Source organism: Hyperolius riggenbachi, chromosome 6, assembly GCF_040937935.1.
Source record: "Hyperolius riggenbachi isolate aHypRig1 chromosome 6, aHypRig1.pri, whole genome shotgun sequence".
In the NCBI taxonomy this organism is placed as follows: Eukaryota; Metazoa; Chordata; class Amphibia; order Anura; family Hyperoliidae; genus Hyperolius; species Hyperolius riggenbachi.
The window spans coordinates 135,817,953-135,840,923 of NC_090651.1; the positions used below are offsets into that span (position 1 = coordinate 135,817,953).

At 48.6% G+C, this 22,971-nt stretch overlaps 1 protein-coding gene across 1 annotated transcript in view; it reads left to right on the forward strand.

The window, feature by feature from the left end:
• The first annotated feature begins 1,900 nt into the window (after positions 1–1,900).
• The window catches only part of LOC137522555 (putative ferric-chelate reductase 1), a 62,266-nt gene continuing 41,195 nt past the window's right edge, over positions 1,901–22,971 (forward strand). The window contains exon 1 of the mRNA XM_068242634.1: positions 1,901–1,977. The gene's annotated coding sequence lies outside the window, so the exon portion shown is untranslated. The remainder of the gene's footprint in view (positions 1,978–22,971) is intronic.

Below are 22,971 nucleotides of genomic sequence, written 5' to 3' on the forward strand. Positions count from 1 at the left end.
CCTGCCACTGCATACCTGTTCATTGATCCTGCCACTGCATACCTGTTCATTGATCCTGCCACTGCATACCTGTTCATTGATCCTGCCACTGCATACCTGTTCATTGATCCTGCCACTGCATACCTGTTCATTGATCCTGCCACTGCATACCTGTTCAGTGATCCTGCCACTGCATACCTGTTCATTGATCCTGCCACTGCATACCTGTTCATTGATCCTGCCACTGCATACCTGTTCATTGATCCTGCCACTGCATACCTGTTCAGTGATCCTGCCACTGCATACCTGTTCATTGATCCTGCCACTGCATACCTGTTCATTGATCCTGCCACTGCATACCTGTTCATTGATCCTGCCACTGCATACCTGTTCAGTGATCCTGCCACTGCATACCTGTTCATTGATCCTGCCACTGCATACCTGTTCTGTGAACCCACCACTGCATACCTGTTCTGTTCAGTGGACCCGCCACTGTATACCTGTTTAGTGAACCCGCCACTGCATACCTGTTCTGTTCAGTGGACCCGCCACTGTATACCTGTTCAGTGGACCCGCCACTGCATACCTGTTCTGTTCAGTGAACCCGCCACTGCATACCTGTTCTGTTCAGTGGACCCGCCACTGTATACCTGTTTAGTGAACCCGCCACTGCATACCTGTTCTGTTCAGTGGACCCGCCACTGTATACCTGTTCAGTGGACCCGCCACTGCATACCTGTTCTGTTCAGTGAACCCGCCACTGCATACCTGTTCTGTTCAGTGGAGTTTGGTGTGTCAGTGTGAAGCAGTACCTTAATTACACTCCCTGATTGATGTATACACATGCAAGATGTTTTAAAGCACTTTAGGCCTGTCATTTAGCATTCAATGTGATTTCTGCCCTTAAAACGCTGCTTTGCGTCAAATCCAGATTTTTCCCGGTGACTTTTGGCGTGTATCCCACTCCGCCATGCCCCCCTCCAGGTGTTAGACCCCTTGAAACATCTTTTCCATCACTTTTGTGGCCAGCATAATTTTTTTTTTTTTCAAAGTTCGCATCCCCATTGAAGTCTATTGCGGTTCGCGAACTTTAACGCGAACCGAACCTTCCGCGAAAGTTCGCGAACCCGGTTCGCGAACCTAAAATCGGAGGTTCGGCCCAACTCTAGTTAGGGCTCATTTTATTAGTTAGGATTCTCAAGAGGGTCATTATTAATATTGGGTTAGGGCTCATTTTTGGCATATTTTAGCTTCACAAATTAGTGTCAGCATTTGGAGGTAAGGGGGCTAAAAAGAAAAAAAATGTTACACTTTACAAAAAACAACCTACACAAAAACGTTTTTCAATTAGGTCTACCCTAAAAGAATACTTAGCTATGCCTTTTATAGCATAAGTGAACTAGCTGATTAAGGGCTTGTTCACATTATGAGCATTTACAGTTTTTTTTTAAGTGCTGGCGATTTCAGAAATCGCCCTAAAAGCACGTGTGCAATGATTCCCTATAAGAGTGATCACATGTAAGCGGTTGGATTCCGATCCAGTTACAAAAGCGCTGCCTGTACCAATTTCTGCTATATTGGAAGGTATAGGGAAATTACAAAAGCGATTTGTATAGCGATTTCCCCATCCACAGCGATGGAAGTGAAAAAATAATTACTCTGCAAAAGCGCTTAGAAAATTGCTTATGAAGCATAGGGAAATCGCAGAAAATTGCTCAGCGCTTGAAATAGCGCTGGTGATTTATAATGTGAGCATAGCCTTACAAAGTCTTTAGAAAATTGAACTTGCAGAAATAAGAATCAATAACCAAAAGTAATGAATTAGAGGGGTGAAACTGTATGCAAGTCATTCTAGGCAGGTACAGCATCAAGCACACATAAATGAATGCCTAAACTCCTCCCTCTTGCACAGCATCTGTGAGGGAACAGAGAAGAAGCAAAACGCTACCATAGCCTTTCACTGTTGCTAAGAAGCCCTTTCTACTTCTGTAATTACAGGTAAGTCCTATTAGTCTTTAGCACAGACACTGCGAACCAACCACAGGGGATATTTTCGTTCATAGATAAAACAGCTAGAGTTTACAGCATACACAGTATACGGTAATACATAACAGGATTCTTGTCAAAGTACAGCTATACTTCCAGAGTAAATAACATCACAAAATCTCTTAAATGTACTTACGGTTTCTCAGTAAAACTATACTTTGATCCTTAAATGCAGTCTTTTCAGATGTACTATACTATGCATGCAGGTGTTTGAGATATATATACAATGCATATTTTGGTAAACTGAGTGTGTTTATATGATATATGCACAAATATTCACATAAGACTAAATTTGACATTAGTATTTTACAGTACTATCATTTTCCTCTGTACTTTAATTCCTCTGTTTGTTAATTAGATTAACTTTTGTTTTGTGTGCGGTTTCAAATGGTTTCTATCGAGGAACGACTATAGTGTTCTCTAGAGGTGCGGTGCAAGTCTCAGCTTGTGTGAGCAATACTAGCAGCATAGAATATGAAGACTTGTACTCTAAGGATTCAAAGCAAACAGTTGCTAGGTAGTCTGTGTATGGTATTTATAACCATTGAAAGAAAGCTAAATCCTTTGAAATGTATGTCATATGACTCAAGTCAAACAGTTTAGGAAAGCACACTGTAATTGTATACATATACACACATACGTAAATCTATCTGTCTATCCACTGTACCTGTCCACAGAGACCCATTCCCTTTAATTGTAACCTCTCTTTTAAAGCGGATCCGAGATGAAAAACTAAATATAACAAGTAACTTGTCTATATATCTTATCTAAAGTTTAGATAGTTTACACAGCAAATCTATCTTCAAACAGCTTCAACAGTATATTAATATTTTTTCCTGTGATACAATTATTATTATTATTATTTATTTATTGTATTTATAAAGCGCCAACATCTTACGCAGCGCTGCACAATAGATAAATGGGTTAACATACAGGTAGAACATACGGAAACTCACAACAAAACAAGATCATGCAAATGATTTGATAACAATACAGTATCATAGGTCAAAATAGAGACTGTTCGAGTCTACAAGAGGGGTGGTTGCGAGTAAGATTGCATAATCAAGCTGGATACGTTAGGGAGGAGGGCCCTGCCGGAGGCTTACAATCTAAAGGGTGGGGTGGAGACAATAGGTGCGTCTTTTGAGAGGGGGTCTAACAGAACATATTATGGTGCTGGTGTAGGGGGGTATGCGAGCGTGAAGAGGTGAGTCTTGAGAGCTTGTTTGAAGGAATTAAAGGTGGGGGTGAGTCTGACGGCTGGTGGGAGAGAGTTCCAGAGAGTAGGGGCGGCCCTGGTGAAGTCCTGCAATCGTGCGTGTGACTGAGTTATGCGTGGTGCGACTAGGCGCAGGTCATTGGAGGATCGGAGGGGGCGGGCTGGTATGTGCCTGTGGACCAGATCAGAGATGTAGGTTGGGCAGGTCTTGTGCACTGATTTGTAGGCAAAGCAAAGGATTTTGAAATTGATCCTAAAGCAATGGGAGCAGACATGTTTTCTGCTTGTCACTATTACACAATTACACACACAGGCAAGCTTATCTGTATCTAGGCATGCTAATCTGCCTATCTGCATATTCTGTGAAAACTCCACTCTTATCTCCTCCATTACAAAGGCAACTGATCTGTATCTGCACTGAAGCTCTCAGATTGTGAAAACTCTGCCTCTGAAATCTATAGCTAGTAACACCTTTTTCACCTGCCCAGACTGATATCCCACAATCCCTTGCAAGCGCCAAGGCACTCTGGAGAAGCTGTGGGTGTGGCTTGTTTAGTTTATAGGAAATTAGGGTATTAAAACAAAACAAAAAAGGTATTTGGCTTGAGGAATGCCCTATAAACTATATGTAAGGAACACAATTATGCAATGAGTAAAAGTTCATCTCGGATCCACTTTAAATTGCATGATTTCAATAGGGGATTCTGTCTGATTGGATGACTATGTGATTGATCAACCTGCAGACCAGGGTTGCTCTCCAAATTCGCGAATTCGAATAGTACCCGTGATCACGGGTAGATTTTCATGCTTGCCGAATTCTAATCCGAATTCGAATAGTGAACGTGCTCCCGAATTCGAAGTCAAAATTACCCGAATAGTGCTCTTGAATTCAGCCGTGATCACGCAGGTTTTAACCCGTGAATTCGGCTTCGGTATCCAGGTGATGACGTCATTGGGCCAATCAGAAGGCCCCCAGCCGAGGAACTAGCAACCAATCAGAGGAGGGGAGCCTGGCCCTCCCCTCCTCTATATAAGGTGGCGGCCATGTTGCGGATCCCGTCCTTGCTGTGTGACTGAGCGGTACTGAGAGCATCTCCAGTGCTGCTGCGTGTCTGAGCAAGTGCTTTCCTATTGTTAAACCTAGCGATTTACCTCCAATACACATTCTCTACCCATATAATATATTGCTGTATAGTTATAGTGATTTGAGTGTTATAGTTCAGTCAGCTAGTGTAGTGTATACTGTATACTGTGCTAGGCTAGTGTTAGGTCTGTGTGCAGGCTAGGCCTGCTAGCCTAGGTAGCCTTAGCCTACCACTAGCTTAGGTAGGTTAGGGATTATACTTAGTTAGTAGTACTATTTTACTTAATTTCTACTATTAGTCTGTGAGTTTATTAGCTTCAGTACTGTGTTAGTTACTGTACAGGCCAGCATCTGTTGTGATCTGTGACTGCCTGTCATCTCTGCCTGACCCTATTGATTGTGTCCGTAAGTGACAGACTTTGATTGTCACTCTCGGTCACACGAGTTACTTATCGACTACTAGTCTACTACACTACTACTACTACGTATTATAGTTAGTTGTTATTTACCTACGTACTACTTTACTTAATTTCTACTGTTGTTAGTCGTTGAGTTTATTAGCTTCAGTACTGTATTAATTACTGTACAGGCCAGCATCTGTTGTGATCTGTGACTGCCTGTCACATCTCTGCCTGACCCTATTTATTGCGTCCGTGTGTGACAGACTTTGATTGCCACTGTCGGTCACACGAGTTAGTTATCGACTACTGTAGACTACACTACTAGAACTTTTTTTGGGGGTCACTCACCCACCAAACCAGACTCTTTATTAAAGTTTACACCCTTTCCACATATATATATATATATATTTGCTTTTCTTGCTGTATTTGTATAATTGTACGATGACTGGCAGAGGTAGAGGCACCAGCAGGAAAGGCAGCGCCATTGCCAAAGCCACTGCCGACAGGTCTGTGACTGGTCTGCCGCCAGCCACTGATCGCAGAGTTGTGGAGGAGGGAGCAGGGGCGCAGCAGCAGCAGGTTGCGCCCATCTTTGCCTTGGGTTGTCGTCCCCGGCCCATTGCGGAGAGTCAGGCACAGGCTGTGGTGGAAATGATGGTGGAGCAGCAAGCTACAGTTTCCAGCCAGACCTCCAGTGCCAGCGACACCAGTGCCACCACCAGCACTCCGGTCCGCAGCAGCAGCCGCCCTCCACCTCCGCTTGAGGTCACGTCGACCACAGCGGACAGCCTGCCCTCACTGAGTACGCTCTTGACACCCGGGACCGTGAGCAACTTGATGGATGTGGTTGCACAGCTTGAGGAAGAGATGTTGGGAGGGATGCAAGGAGGAGGAGTTTGAGGTGGAGGAGGTTCTTGTTGGCAGCGCACAACAGGTGGAATTTCAGGAGGAAGAGGAGGGGCCTGGTGCAAGGGATGTTGAGGCAGAGGAGTTGATTGAGGGCTCAGAGGAGATGTTTGGGGATGAGGTGGGGGACCGTCCCTATGTGCCACCACCAGCACAGTTGGGTGAAGGCAGCACGTCATCGGAGGAGGAGGCGTCTCCGGCACAGAGGCGCGGCTGCAGCAAGGCAACCAGCACAGGGCGTGGAAGGCAGGATCCACAGCCTGCTGCTTCAGCCGCTACCACCACCACCCGCACCAAAGCTCCTCCCCCAAAAAAGAAGCCCTCCAAAGCCAAAAAAGCTCCCCAGCCCTCAAGCGGGGCAAGTGAAAATCCCCAATCTGGCGGTACTCCACTGTATGCGAAGATGACAAGACCCGTGCCATTTGCCACAGTTGCGGTGTCCGCTTGAGCAGAGGTCGCGATCTCAACAAGTTGGGTACCTCGTGCCTGCAGACCCACTTGGAGACAAAACATTTTGAGGAGTACAGTGACTATATGAAGGCGAAGGACAGTGGCGCAGGCAGTGGTCAGAGCCAGACAGCCACTGCACATATCTCAGCAACAGCAGCATCCCACCTGCTCATCCAGCATCAGCAGCAGGAGCGCAGAAAGTCACTGCCCCTCCCCCCCGGGCAGCCAGTCCTCAGTGGCCTCATCTGCTCCCTCCACAGTGGCCTCCTCATCCTCCTGTGTAGGCAAACGCCGCCAGACCCTGCTCAGCGAGTCCTTTCCGGGTGCTGAACGGGTTGCTTGCCCAGGCCATGTGCTCCCAGCTCCTGCCATACTCCTTTGTGCAGGAGGGGAGTGACATGAGAATGCTCCTGCAGTATGGGATCCCGGAGTGGCAAATCCTCAGCCGCCACTACTTCTCCCGCTAGGCGATCCCAGCACTGCATTGGTTTGCTATGGCGAACATGGGCCCCTCGCTTGATCATGCGGTGAGTGAGCGGATCCACATAACCATGGACTCCAGAAGCAGCTGTTTTGGGACAGACCGCTACCTGTCCTTCACGGCCTGGTGGAATGCGCCAGCGAGGAAGCAGCAGGTCCATCCTCGGGCGCAGCAGCAACGGCACCAGTTGTCCACTATGTGGTGCCACCACGCGGGGTCAGGGGAAAAGCAGCAGCTCTTGCCACCAAGCGACCCCGCATCAACAGCAGCGTTAAGGCCCGCCACGGCCAAGCGCTGCTGCAGATGGTCAGCCTGGGGAAAAATAGCCTGACAGCAGGGAGCAGGAGAACACGTGGCTGACCCCCAGAGGCCTGAGAGTCGGATTGGTGGTGTCCGACAATGCTGCAAACCTGCTGGCTGCCATCAGCAGGGGAGACTTGAGCCACGTCCCCTGCTTGGCCCATGTCCTGAACCTGGTGGTGCAGAAGTTCATGCGCACCTATCAGTGGATGGATGAACTGTTGGAAGCGGCTCGGAAAATTGTTCGCAGTTTCCGGCGCTCAGTCGCTGCAGCAGCAAACCTGGCCGACGTTCAGCAGCACAAGGGCCTGCCACGACACCTGCTAGTCATCGATGTGGCAACTCGCTGGAATTCCACCCTGGTGATTTTGGAGCAGCTGGTTGAGCAGAAGAGGGCTGTCCACTGCTACATCATTGAGGCCACTGTCGCCGGTACCACCAAACTCCAGCTCATCTCCAACGCGCAGTGGGGGCAGATGCAGCAGGTCTGCTTGGTGTTGGCTCCCTTCCTGCAGGGAACCAACCTGGTGAGCGAGGAACAGGCATCCCTCTGCCAGTGGGTGCCCTTTGTTTGTCTGCTGGACAGGACACTGTGTGATTTAATGGATGTGGGAGAGGAGGCCCTGAAGCAGCTGGAACAGCAGCAGCCTGTGCAGTCCACTTCTGCACAGGAATTTGAGTTGTAGGAGGAGGAGAAGTTGGAGGTGCTGGATGTTGCTGTTGAGGGGAAACAGCGGAATGCAGCAGCAGTGGTGAGAGGGTGGAGAGAGGAGGAAGAGGCTCGGGGGCCAGAGGAGGAGGAGGACAGCAAACTTGAGGCCACTGACCCTGATGTCTCTGCAGGAAGGACAACCCTGTGCACCATGACAAGGCACATGCTGCGGTGCCTGCGCACAGACCCCAGGATTAAGCAGATGCAAGCGAGGGAGGACGCCTGCATCAGCATGATCCTGGACCCACGGCTGAGGGGGAGGGTGGCTCAGTTCCTGCCTGCTGGAGACTGTGAGCAGCGAACAAGGGAGTTGCAGGAGATCCTTGTTCGGCGATTGGAGGAAGCCTTCCCCCAGCCTTCCACCCCCTCTGTCCCTGTCCAGCCAGCCAAGCAGCCGGTGCCTGCAGCCAGCAGCAGACGCATCAGGTGCCTAGGAGACCTGCGGGACTTGACAAAGGCACTCTACCTGACGGTAGAGCAGCCGAGAGAGGAGGTGCGTGCAGCAGCATCCTCCTCTCAAAGTCACAGGCAGTGCCTGACCCGGATGGTGGATGACTACATGGGGTCCATCAGCGGGCTTGACACCGGCGACGAGGAGCCTGTGGACCCCTTGGAGTACTGGGTCGAGCGCATGCAGATGTGGAGTGAGCTGGCGCAGTACGCCCTGGAAGTCCTGTCTTGCCCCCTTTCCAGCGTGCTGTCAGAGAGGTGCTTCATTGCGGCCGGTGGCGTGGTCACTGAGAAGCGCTCTCGTCTGTCCACAGAGTCTGTGGACAGACTCCCATTCCTGAAGATTAACCAGGCCTGGATTGAAGGCACGTTCCAGACACCTGTTGTCAGCGACAGGAAGACATGAGATGCCTGGGAATTATTTTTGAACAACATCAACCTTCAGTCCCCTGCAAAATTGGCCTGGTTTTTCTTTAGGTGCTGTGGTACCACCGCTAGGTGCAATGGCCTAGGCTGCCTGCTACCATGTATGTCCTTCTGCTGCTGCATTAAACCTCCTGTCTGTGTTCTCACCACCACCAGGGTCCACTCCATTATGCGCTGTTGGCTGCCACTAGCTATTTAACACACCCTCAAAATAGCTACTATTTCTGTTCTTGTGTTAAAAAAAAAATTATTCCGGGGTTGAAAACTGTGCTGTCCCAGTTGTGTATTGGACACATTGGCCTCTATTCATAAAGCATTCCTGAATGCTTACCGCTGGATACAGCTGATTTTACCGACCATTTAGCAAAGTGTTCATTCACAAAAGTTGTTTCCGCATGAAAATCTGACATTCCTAGGCAGTGCGGGAAATTACCGCCTAGTGCGGAGATTATCACTAGTGTTGGGCGAACACCTAGATGTTCGGGTTCGCAAACGTTCGCCGAACATCGCTGCGATGTTCGGGTGTTCGCGACGAACTCCGAACATAATGGAAGTCAATGGGGACCCGAACTTTCGTGCTTTGTAAAGCTTCCTTACATGCTACATACCCCAAATTTGCAGGGTATGTGCACCTTGGGAGTGGGTACAAGAGGAAAAAAAATATTTGAAAAAGAGCTTATAGTTTTTGAGAAAATTGATTGTAAAGTTTCAAAGGAAAAACTGTCTTTTAAATGTGGAAAATGTCATGTTTCTTTGCACAGGTAACATGCTTTTTGTCGCCATGCAGTCATAAATGTAATACAGAGAAGAGGTTCCAGGAAAAGGGACCGGTAACGCTAACCCAGCATAAGCAGCAGAACACGTGATGGAACAGGAGGAGGCGCAGGAGGAGAAGGCCACGCTTTTTGAGACACAACATCCCAGGCCTTGCATGAGGACAAATAGCGTGCGGATATAGCAATGCTTTTTGCCGCCATGCAGTCATAAATGTAATAAAGATGAGAGGCTCAATAAACAGGGACCGGAAACGCTAACCCAGCAGCAGCAGCACACGTGAGGGAACAGGAGGAGCCGCAGGAGGAGAAGGCCACGCTTTTTGAGACACAACATCCCAGGCCTTGCATGAAGACAAATAGCGTGCGGATATAGCAATGCTTTTTGCCGCCATGCAGTCATAAATGTAATAAAGATGAGAGGTTCAATAAACAGGGACCGGAAACGCTAACCCAGCAGCAGCAGCACACGTAATGGAACAGGAGGAGGCGCAGGAGGAGAAGGCCACGCTTTTTGAGACACAGCATCCCAGGCCTTGCATGAGGACAAATAGCGTGCGGATATAGCAATGCTTTTTGCCGCCATGCAGTCATAAATGTAATAAAGATGAGAGGTTTAATTAACAGGGACCGGAAACGATAACCCAGCAGCAGCAGCAGCAGCACACGTGATGGAACAGGAGGAGGCGCAGGAGGAGAATGCCACGCTTTTTGAGACACAGCATCCCAGGCCTTGCATGAGGACAAATAGCGTGCGGATATAGCAATGCTTTTTGCCGCCATGCAGTCATAAATGTAATAAAGATGAGAGGTTCAATAAACAGGGACCGGAAACGCTAACCCAGCAGCAGCAGCACACGTGAGGGAACAGGAGGAGCCGCAGGAGGAGAATGCCACGCTTTTTGAGACACAACATCCCAGGCCTTGCATGAGGACAAATAGCGTGCGGATATAGCAATGCTTTTTGCCGCCATGCAGTCATAAATGTAATAAAGATGAGAGGTTCAATAAACAGGGACCAGAAACGCTAACCCATCACAGATGGTCATTGTTCATGTTACTTGGTTGGGGTCCAGGAGTGTTGCGTAGTCGTTTCCAATCCAGGATTGATTCATTTTAATTTGAGTCAGACGGTCTTCATTTTCTGTGGAGAGGCGGATACGCCGATCTGTGACGATGCCTCCGGCAGCACTGAAACAGCGTTCCGACATAACGCTGGCTGCCGGGCAAGCCAGCACCTCTATTGCGTACATTGCCAGTTCGTGCCAGGTGTCTAGCTTCGATACCCAATAGTTGAAGGGTGCAGATGGATTGTTCAACACAGCTACGCCATCTGACATGTAGTCCTTGACCATCTTCTCCAGGCGATCGGTGTTGGAGGTGGATCTGCACGCTTGCTGTTCTGTGGGCTGCTGCTGCATGGGTGTCATAAAATTTTCCTACTCCAAGGACACTGCCGATACCATTCCCTTTTGGGCACTAGCTGCGGCTTGTGTTGTTTGCTGCCCTCCTGGTCGTCCTGGGTTTGCGGAAGTCAGTCTGTCGGCGTACAACTGGCTAGAGGAGGGGGAGGATGTCAATCTCCTCTCTAAAGTCTCCACAAGGGCCTGCTGATATTCTTCCATTTTGACCTGTCTGACTCTTTCTTCAAGCAGTTTTGGAACATTGTGTTTGTACCGTGGATCCAGAAGGGTATAAACCCAGTAATTGGTGTTGTCCAGAATGCGCACAATGCGTGGGTCGCGTTCAATGCAGTCTAGCATGAATTGAGCCATGTGTGCCAGAGTCCTGCCAGAATCCTCATCATCCTCTTGTGAGCGTTGTGATAGTTGTTGTGATGCATCATAGTCGTCACCTTCTTCCTGGTCTGCTTCTGCTGACCATTCGCGCTGAATTGTGGAAGTCCAACGTGCACCGCTCTGGCCCTCGTCAGTGGTGGCATGAAATTCCTGCTCCAACTCCAGCTGTTCCTCCTCCTCTTCTTCGTCATAGCTGCTGGGGCCAGCGTTTCCTGATGCGGATGGCCTGATGTTGGTACCATCACGCTGATCGTTTTCTCCTTCAGATTCCTCCAGTTGCATCATGACAGCTGTTTCCTTGATTTTCAACATTGACCTCTTCAGTAAACACAGCAGTGGTATGGTAATGCTGACTGAAGAGTTGTCACTGCTCACAAGCAACGTGGATTGCTCAAAATTTTGGAGGACTTAGCAGAGGTCCAACATGTTGGCCCAATCGGATCCACAGAAGCTTGGCAGCTGTCCGGATGCGCCTCGGTACTGCGCCGTCATGTACTGGACCACTGCACTCTTCTGCTCGCAAAAGCGGGCTAGCATGTACAGCGTAGAATTCCAGCGCGTAGGGACATCACACAGCAAACGATGGTGGGGGAGATTGAAGCGCTCCTGCATCTTGGCGAGTGCCCCCAAAGCAGTACTGGAATTTCTGCAATGTTTGGCCACTCGTCGCACCTTCAACAGAAGATCGGCCACGCCTGGGTATGTCCTCAGGAACCGCTGAACTACTAGGCTCATCACGTGCGCCAGGCAAGGGATGTGTGTCAGCTTAGCCAACCTTAAAGCGCGAATGAGATTACTCCCATTATCACACACAACCATGCCCGGTTTCAGGTCCAGCGGTGCCAGCCACAAATCCGTCTGTTCCTTTATTTCCCTCCAAATTTCCTCCCCTGTGTGCTGCTTATACCCAAGGCAGATCAGCTTCAGCAACGCTTGCTGACGCATGCCAACAGCTGTGCTGCACTGCTTCCACGATCCTACTGCTGCTGGGTTAGCGTCTCCGGATGAGGTACAGCTTTGAGATGCATTGGAGGAGAAGGAGTCAGAGAGGTAGGTGCTGCTGTTGTTATCCAGTGGGAGGGACGGCGGTGCAGCTGTTTGCGGCGTGGGCAACACCCGCGCCGTAGCAGGTGAGGAATCGCTGCCATGCTCCACAAGGTTTACCCAGTGCGCGGTAAGGGAGATGTATCGACCCTGGCCGAACGCACTCGTCCAGGTGTCAGTGGTGAGGTGAACTTCGCAGGCAACGGCATTCTTCAAGCTTCGGGTTATTTTGCTGACCACGTGCTCATGAAACTCAGGCACTGCAGAGCGCGCAAAGTGGTAGCGGCTGGGAACCACGTAACGTGGGATGGCCACTGACATCATGCCCTTGAAGCTGTTTGTCTCCACCACTCGATATGGCAGCATTTCGCAGGCCAGAAGCTTGGCTATGCTGGCTGTTACTGCCACGGCCCGGGGGTCATTTGCTGGCAATTTCCTCTTGCGATCAAACATCTCCGAGACAGACAACTGAATCGTAGGGCTGCACACTGAAGGGCTGTTGGTTGTTGTGTTTGATGAACACTGGGAGACCTCAAGAGCACTACTCCGGAAAGTGACAGTGTCAGCGTCTGATGTTTGTGAATGTTGTGAACCACGCAATGGCTGGGCTACTGCTGCTGCTGAGGTGGGTCTGGTGGTGAGTCTGGTGACCCCAAGGGAGGCAGTGTTGCTGGTACCCTGTCCTGCCGCGTTTGCCCACAGAGTGGGATGTTTGGATAGCATGTGGCGGCTCATGCTGGTGGTGGAGAGGTTGTTAATACTTTTCCCCCTGCTCAGGCGGGTCTTGCACACCTTGCAAATCGCCATAGTACCATCCTCAGTGCAGTCTTCAAAGAAAGCCCAGACTTTGGAGCACCTGCCTTTCTGGTGATTTCTGTTTGCGCCTCTTTTGCCTCTCACTTGAACTTCCACGCTTGTGGTGCCTGAAATTGCGAGCCGCCTACCTTGTGGCACAAGGCGAACTCGTGCAGCAGTGGGTTCTTCAACAGACTCATCTGTGCTGCTGCTACGACGGCGATGTTCTCGTTCACAAACAAAATCTGGGTCTCTGTCCACATTGTCCATACCCTCCTCTTCCATCTCCTGAAACTCGTCATATGTCATTGTGGGGGGCCCCCGCCGTGGAGTAGAGCTCCCCAAAACAACCTCTGCGCAGCTCACTCCAACGTCGTCTTCCAGATCTTGTCGGCCGACCTCCTGCAATTGCAACCCCTCCTGCCCAACTTGCTCTGGGATTTGGGTTTCCGAGTCCTCCTCGGACTCGCCTTGTATTTCAGTGCGCGGTGCATTTCCCACAGTTAATGGTTGTGAATCCGGGCACAACATTTCTGGCTGTTCCTCCATTGACCTTTGAAAGGTGGAAGTTTGTTGGGCTGGGAATAGCTCCTGCGAATACCCCATTGTGTCCTGAGGTAATTCATCGGACTGGTTATCTGGCAGTTGTGTGCGTGGTGTCGCTGCCGGTTGTTTCAGCTTTGTGCCCACTGGCTCCTTGTAACTGGCTGAGGACTCGGACCTCGTGCGTGATGTGCTGGTGCTGCTTAACCCACTGCTGGATGCTTGAGAGCCCATCCAAGTAATTATCTGGTCCTGTTCTTTTGGATTTGTGAGGGTTGTTGTCCTGGACAACATGGGCGGTATTGAGTGGATTTTCTTGGGTGCTCCCCTGTGGCCTGTACGTGAACCGTCAGGGGAAACACCTCTTCCCTTGCCCCTCCCTCTTTCACCGGATTTCTTCCTCATTTCACTTATCCTTAAAGTACACGCTGACTGGCAGCAGTACAGTGGCAGTACAGAAATGCTATACAGTGGTGGGTGAGCGGTGTACCACTATTCCCAGCAGCGACACAGAGCACAATGCTATACAGTCGCGGGTGAGCGGTGTACCACTATTCCCAGCAGCGACACAGAGCACAATGCTATACAGTGGCGGGTGAGCGGTGTACTACTATTCCCAGCAGACACAGAGTGGCAGTAAACAGAATGCTATATAGTGTGGCTGAGCGAGGTACACAGAGTGGCAGTAAACAGAATGCTATATAGTGTGGCTGAGCGAGCGGTGTACTACTATTCCCAGCAGACACAGAACAGTAAACAGAATGCTATATAGTGTGGCTGAGCGGTGTACCACTATTCCCAGCAGCGACACAGAGCACAATGCTATACAGTGGTGGGTGAGCGGTGTACCACTATTCCCAGCAGCGACACAGAGCACAATGCTATACAGTGGCGGGTGAGCGGTGTACTACTATTCCCAGCAGACACAGAGTGGCAGTAAACAGAATGCTATATAGTGTGGCTGAGCGAGGTACACAGAGTGGCAGTAAACAGAATGCTATATAGTGTGGCTGAGCGATCGGTGTACTACTATTCCCAGCAGACACAGAACAGTAAACAGAATGCTATATAGTGTGGCTGAGTGGTGTACCACTATTCCCAGCAGCGACACAGAGCACAATGCTATACAGTGGCGGGTGAGCGGTGTACCACTATTCCCAGCAGCGACACAGAGCACAATGCTATACAGTGCCGGGTGAGCGGTGTACTACTATTCCCAGCAGACACAGAGTGGCAGTAAACAGAATGCTATATAGTGTGGCTGAGCGAGGTACACAGAGTGGCAGTAAACAGAATGCTATATAGTGTGGCTGAGCGAGGTACACAGAGTGGCAGTAAACAGAATGCTATATAGTGTGGCTGAGCGAGCGGTGTACTACTATTCCCAGCAGACAGAGTGGCAGTAAACAGAATTCTATATAGTGTGGCTGAGCGAGGTACACAGAGTGGCAGTAAACAGAATGCTATATAGTTGTTAGGCTTGGTGGGCTTATTCTCCACAGTCAGCATGCAACACATAAGCTGACGTGAAGGAGGTACACACACCAGCACAAGGAATCAGGATATCCCCAGTTTAGTGGAGGAGAGGACTGACTCCAATAGGAGATTGTGGTGCACAGAGTCGGTGCAGATCCGAACAGCCACAAACAATACTTTTGTGATAACGTCTCAGCGCAAAGTAGCGCTGAGCGCATAAACCAGGACTGAGGAGATCAGGACAGGTAGACAGAATGAACGCTTGCTAAACTGGCCACTACTCAGTGACAGCAAGCGTCCACAACAAGACAGACTGGAATGAGGCAGCCAATGCGTTGCAGCGATGGCGTGCCTCACAAAGACAGGACAGGATAGTCAGGAAATAGGAGGATCAAGATAGATGAACGTAACACAGATAAATATACAATAAGTATGTTTTCCTAGCGTATTACAATTACAGCTATCAATGAAACTATTTGTAACGTCTGACTAACATATGTATATATCGGCAATGAACCGATATATGACATAAGCAGGAACACTGACTAGGACTGGAGCAATACAGGGAACAGGACTCAGAAGGATTCGCTATCTCTTCGCAGAGATGAACGCAATCCACAAACAGAACCAGGAGCAGGATACTAACTCAGCACGGGTGATCACGATACGCGCAAACTACCAAAACGTGCTGGAAAGCTGACTAACTGAACACAGGAAATAAACAGTTCGTGTATGTATATATCAGCGACACTGATGTATCAACGTAACACGAATACAAGGAAAATAACAAAATGTGCAAGTATGCGTATATATTGGCGATGAACCAATATATGACACAAGACAAGCAGAGTAACAACTTCTAGAACAAGAGCAGAACTAGGAGGACTCGCTGACCCCTTCGCAGGAGTCAGCGCAGTCCACACGGACTAGGAACGAGGTGGGGCACGAGCAGAGTAACAGACAGAATCTGAGACTATGGTAGCCCATGAAGCATTGCAGGAAGCAGTTCTTTATACTGAGGTCATCCAATGGGAGCAGACCTGCAGATTCCCACACAAGTGAATGGTAATTAATCACAGGCTGACAGCAGGAAAAGGCAGACAATGATATGCAGCCTGCAGGAAAAGGGATTGCCACCCCATTGCAGCAGACAATGTTTGTTTACACAAAAGCATATTAAACTGTCATTAACTTCAGAGCGACTGTAGATAGAGTCAGCAACTAGTTTGGGTGCAAACCAAACTATGCAAGCAAATGCATGTAATGACATCAAAAACTGCTTGTCTTCAGTCAAACTGCAGCCAACAATACATGCTGCAGACATGATCATAACATTCCCAGCAGCGACACAATGACTGGGGGGGCCCTGGCTAGCGTGGCTGGAGCGCGAACTACCCTGCCTGCCTACCCAAAGCTAAACCCACAGACAAATGGCGGAGATATGACGTGGTTCGGGTATTTATTTACCCGAACCACGTGACAGTTCGGCCAATCAGAGCGCGTTCGGGTCCGAACCACGTGACCCGTTCGGCCAATCACAGCGCTAGCCAAACGTTCTGGGAACGTTCGGCCATGCGCTCTTAGTTCGGCCATGTGGCCGAACGGTTTGGCCGAACACCATCAGGTGTTCGGCCGAACTCGAACATCACCCGAACAGGGTTATGTTCTGCAGAACCCGAACAGTGGCGAACATTGTTCGCCCAACACTAATTATCACTGAAGGTTAATTCATTAAGCTTAGAGCAGGCGGAATGTGAGCGGAGAAACCCGGCTGTTTAGATAAGGCGATAAGCCAGCGATAACAGGCAAGCTAATAGAGAGACAGACCTCCCAGGCAGCTGCAGTGAGAGGAGAGCAGACAAGGCATTCCGGAATACCAAGGCTGTGTTTTTTTAACTTCTTGGGTACCTGTTTTCAGATAAATTTCACATATCGGAAAGCCTGCATGTGTAACATTTCTGGAACTTCTTCTAAGCTGCAGCAATTAAATAGGTTGTTTAGGAAGACTAATAGACAGATTCAGTGCAGATTCAGGACGAGAGGCAGAAAAATGCACATCTAAAGGGATGCTGGGGCTGCCTCCTTTATACTAATGCTGTCTCTGCAGGAGAAAATGTATCAACTCAGCCAGCAAATGTAACACTTCAGCAGCACTGCCAGTTTAGTGCGGGAATTGCCAGACCTATTATCGCAAGTGTAAACTTTTTTATGAATTAGCACACAAAAGTCTAAAATACAGATGCAGTGTTTTCCCTCCAAGATTTTTTTTACCGCAAATGTTTTATGAATAGAGCCTAGTGTTGGGCGAACTCCTAGATGTTCGGGTTCGCAAACGTTCGCCGAACATCGCCGCGATGTTCGGGTGTTCGCGCCGAACTCCGAACATAATGGAAGTCAATGGGGACCCGAACTTTCGTGCTTTGTAAAGCTTCCTTACATGCTACATACCCCAAATTTGCAGGGTATGTGCACCTTGGGAGTGGGTACAGGAGGGAAAAAAATATTTGAAAAAGAGCTTATAGTTTTTGAGAAAATTGATTGTAAAGTTTCAAAGGAAAAACTGTCTTTTAAATGCGGAAAATGTCATGTTTCTTTGCACAGGTAACATGCTTTTTGTCGCCATGCAGTCATAAATGTAATACAGAGAAGAGGTTCCAGGAAAAGGGACCGGTAACCGTAACGCTAACCCAGCAGCAGCACACGTGATGGAACAGGAGGAGGGCGGCGCAGGAGGAGAAGGCCACGCTTTGAGACACAACTCAGGCCTTGCATGAGGACAAGAAGCGTGCGGATAGCAATGCTTTTTGCCGCCATGCAGTCATAAATGTAATAAAGATGAGAGGTTCAATAAACAGGGACCGGAAACGCTAACCCAGCAGCAGCAGCACACGTGATGGAACAGGAGGAGGCGCAGGAGGAGAATGCCACGCTTTTTGAGACACAGCATCCCAGGCCTTGCATGAGGACAAATAGCGTGCGGATATAGCAATGCTTTTTGCCGCCATGCAGTCATAAATGTAATAAAGATGAGAGGTTCAATAAACAGGGACCGGAAATGCTAACCCAGCAGCAGCAGCACACGTGATGGAACAGGAGGAGGCGCAGAAGGAGAATGCCACGCTTTTTGAGACACAGCATCCCAGGCCTTGCATGAGGACAAATAGCGTGCGGATATAGCAATGCTTTTTGCCGCCATGCAGTCATAAATGTAATAAAGATGAGAGGTTCAATAAACAGGGACCGGAAACGCTAACCCAGCAGCAGCAGCAGCAGCACACGTGATGGAACAGGAGGAGGCGCAGGAGGAGAATGCCACGCTTTTTGAGACACAGCATCCCAGGCCTTGCATGAGGACAAATAGCGTGCGGATATAGCAATGCTTTTTGCCGCCATGCAGTCATAAATGTAATAAAGATGAGAGGTTCAATAAACAGGGACCGGAAACGCTAACCCAGCAGCAGCAGCAGCAGCACACGTGATGGAACAGGAGGAGGCGCAGGAGGAGAATGCCACGCTTTTTGAGACACAGCATCCCAGGCCTTGCATGAGGACAAATAGAGTGGCAGTAAACAGAATGCTATATAGTGTGGCTGAGCGAGCGGTGTACTACTATTCCCAGCAGACACAGAACAGTAAACAGAATGCTATATAGTGTGGCTGAGCGAGGTACACAAAGTGGCAGTAAACACAATGCTATATAGTGTGGCTGAGCGAGCGGTGTACTACTATTCCCAGCAGCGACACAATGACTGGGGGGACCCTGGCTAGCGTGGCTGGAGCGCGAACTACCCTGCCTGCCTACCCAAAGCTAAACCCACAGACAAATGGCGGAGATATGACGTGGTTCGGGTATTTATTTACCCGAACCACGTGACAGTTCGGCCAATCAGAGCGCGTTCGGGTCCGAACCACGTGACCCGTTCGGCCAATCACAGCGCTAGCCGAACGTTCGGGGAACGTTCGGCCATGTGCTCTTAGTTCGGCCATGTGGCCGAACGGTTTGGCCGAACACCATCAGGTGTTCGGCCGAACTCGAACATCACCCGAACAGGGTGATGTTCTGCAGAACCCGAACAGTGGCGAACACTTTTCGCCCAACACTAGTAGAGCCCAATGTGAGCTTCACCACTGCTGTTCGGAACCTCCTGCTGTATGGTGTTTTTACAGCCGTGGTACCAACGCTAAGTGCCACGGCCTACTACATTGCCTGCTGCCACATGTCACTCCTCCTCCTCCCAGGCCTTGCATGAGGACAAATAGAGTGGCAGTAAACAGAATGCTATATAGTGTGGCTGAGCGAGCGGTGTACTACTATTCCCAGCAGACACAGAACAGTAAACAGAATGCTATATAGTGTGGCTGAGCGAGGTACACAGAGTGGCAGTAAACACAATGCTATATAGTGTGGCTGAGCGAGCGGTGTACTACTATTCCCAGCAGCGACACAATGACTGGGGGGACCCTGGCTAGCGTGGCTGGAGCGCGAACTACCCTGCCTGCCTACCCAAAGCTAAACTCACAGACAAATGGCGGAGATATGACGTGGTTCGGGTATTTATTTACCCGAACCACGTGACAGTTCAGCCAATCAGAGCGCGTTCGGGTCCGAACCACGTGACCCGTTCGGCCAATCACAGCGCTAGCCGAACGTTCGGGGAACGTTCGGCCATGTGCTCTTAGTTCGGCCATGTGGCCGAACGGTTTGGCCGAACACCATCAGGTGTTCGGCCGAACTCGAACATCACCCGAACAGGGTGATGTTCTGCAGAACCCGAACAGTGGCGAACACTGTTCGCCCAACACTAATAGAGCCCAATGTGAGCTTCACCACTGCTGTTCGGAACCTCCTGCTGTATGGTGTTTTTACAGCCGTGGTACCAACGCTAAGTGCCACGGCCTACTACATTGCCTGCTGCCACATGTCACTCCTCCTCCTCCTGCTGCTGTATTTAACCTCCTGCTGTCTGTGTTCCCACTGCTAGGGTCCACAGACTTATGCGCTGCTGTCATGCGCCATAGCTATTACGCCACTAAATAGCTACATTTCTAATGAAAAAAAATGTTATGAAGTTTCTGGGTTGAAAACTGTGCTATCCCAGTTGTGTATTGGACACAATGTGGGCTTCACGACTGCTGTCTGGAACCTCCTGCTGTATGGTGTTTATTACAGCCGTGGTACCAACGCTAAGTGCCACGGCCTACTACATTGCCTGCTGCCACTAGTCACTCCTCCTCCAGCTGCTGTATTTAACCTCCTGCTGTCTGTGTTCCCACCGCTAGGGTCCACAGACTTATGTGCTGCTGTCAGGCGCCATAGCTATTACGCTAATACAATAGCTACATTTAAATAAAAAAAATACTGAGGTGTCTGGGTTGAAAACTGTGCTGTCCCAGTTGTGTATTGGACACAATGTGGGCTTCACGACTTCTGTTCGGAACCTCCTGCTGTATGGTGTTTATTATTACAGCCGTGGTACCAACGCTAGGTACCATGGCCCGTTACATTGCCTGCTGCCACACGTCACTACTCCTCCTGCTGCCACATTTCACCTCCTGCTGTCTGTGATCCCACCGCCAGGGTCTGCAGAATTATGCACTGCTGCCATGCGCCACTAGCTATTATTACGCCACAAATTTAGCTATGCTGTTGAACAAATTTAACAACAGTTCAGTTCTGTAAGGGAAAAAACATGAAGAAGAAGAAGAAGAATTTTCCATCCTTTTTTTTTTTTTTTTTCTTTCAATTACACCTATTTAATAGTGATTTCCCTTTAAAAAAAATTAGCTTTAAGGCCATTCGAATTTGAATTTGAATTCTACTGGTCGTGATCACGGCCGAACCCAAATTTAACCCGGACCCGAATTTGAATGTACTCTAATCGAATTTGGGTACATTCGAGCCTCACTGCTGCAGAGTCCAATCGGATTCATTTTTCAGGGGGGCATGTCTAGAAATGAACCCTGCCCCTCCCCTCAGCCCACACTCACAGTATAAAAGAGCTGATAGGGTGACTTGCTCTTTTGGCTGCTACCATATAGCCATTATGCTGTAATCATGAACTGATATTGTATAATGGGCAGCACGGTGGCATAGTGGTTAGTAGTCTCGCCTTGCAACGCTGGGTCCCCGGTTTGAATCCCAGCCAGGTCAACGTCTGCAAGGAGTTTGTATGTTCTCCCCGTGTCTGTGTGGGTTTCCTCCATGCACTCTGGTTTCCTCCTACATCCCAAAAACATACAGATAAGTTAATTGGCTTCCCCCTAAATTGGCCCTAGACTATGATACATGCGCTAGTCTCTCCTCTGAGGGACAGTTAGTGGCAATACAATATACTATTTACAGCGCTGCATAATATATCGGCGCTATATAAATACTTAAAATAAATAATAATAAATATAACAATGTATATATGCACCTTAGCACGTGTTTTTTTTTTTAGCACTCTTGCACGATAGCACTTTCCCTTGAAAAAGCTTCCTGTAAGGAAGTGAAACATGTTGGGTTGTTGGTGGGGTAGTGTTTATGTACTTTTATTGCATTGCCAAAGGGTTTTGAGGTTTAGTCCTCTTTTACTACATACTTACCATAGTACCCTTAGCTCTGCTTTTGTCAGTCTCTGTGTTGAAGCAGCCAATGCTGTTTTTAATATATATCTTATTAAAAGTTATATTTTAGTCCTCATTGTAGGATTTATTTTTTTGTGTGTGTAAATTCCAAGTCAGGCCCTTGTTGTTGAGACCCATTCCCTTCTCACAGAATGTAAAGCAGAAATAATTATGTACCCAGGAGATACCAGCCATAATTCAATTGTTCAGTTGTCATGATCAGCTGCTGTTTGATTTTGTTGTAAGGCCCAGACATATCTCCGTCTAAGAAAAACTGAACTCAAGTTCATTCTACCATTTTTAATCAATATATACCGGTATGTTTGTAAATGTGCATTTATATGTGGTGCATAGGAATATATGCATAGCGCTCTATTCCTTCAAAAATAACACATTTTTAAAAAGTACTTTGTTTGCTGGGTCCTGTAGTTCCTTTTCCAGTTTTTCCAGTCAAAATTTCTGTTTTATTGGATTATCTCCCTGCCCCTGCTTGCTTAGTGTGTAAAAAGCATTTAAATCTTCCCCATTCTCTCCAGTGTATTAATAAGCAGGTAACATTTAAGAGCAGTAAAAAATGGTTTCATTAGGACCTGTACACACTGCTGCATTTGCGCTGCATTTTTAAAATTGCATGTGATTTTTAAATAACAAGGTCTTTGGAAAAATCATGATAATCGTGATGACCTGTACACACTGGTACGATGCGTTTTTAGAAAAATGGAATCTCAGTGACTGCATGCAATTTTCATTGCATTTTTTTAGGTAAACAATCAGGGAACCAGGAAAAGATGGCCTCAAAAAAGTCGCAAGCGCACAAAAATCGCAAGTCGAAATTTGATTAAAAAACACAATTAGGGAACCAGGAAACGATAGCCTCAAAAAAGTTGCAAGCGCACAAATCGCAAGTAGAAATTTGATTAAAAAACACAATCGCATCACACTACATTTGCGATTCGCTAGCGATTTTCAGTTTGTACAGGCCCTTACTTCAGATGGGGAATGGTAAGAAGTAAACATGGCTTTTGTAAATACACCAGTGAGGGTGTTGGAAGAGTTAAATGCTTTGTTACACCTGGAGTAGGGAAGGGCTGGCAAAGAGGATGATAAATTATGTCGAACTGCAGTGTAGGCTGCAAAGAGTTAATGCCTTAGGCCCGGTTCACATTAGCGGTGGCTATCCGGAATAGCCGTGCCGGAGCCGCACCGCATGCTGGCCGGACGAAACGGACGCACGGCATAGCAATGTAAATCTATGCCAGGGTTCACATGTGTCCGTTTCGTCCGGACCGGAGCCGGACCGGATCCGGACTCCGGTGTCCGTTCCAACATGCGCTATTTTTTGGTCCGGCTCCTCCGGCAGCCGTATCCGGGGCGGAGCCGGACTGCACCATCCGGCCAATGGAAACCAATGAGAACCGGAGAGCGCACAACACACTGGCAAAAAATCCGGATGTTCTACCCCACTTCCTATGCGGATTTTT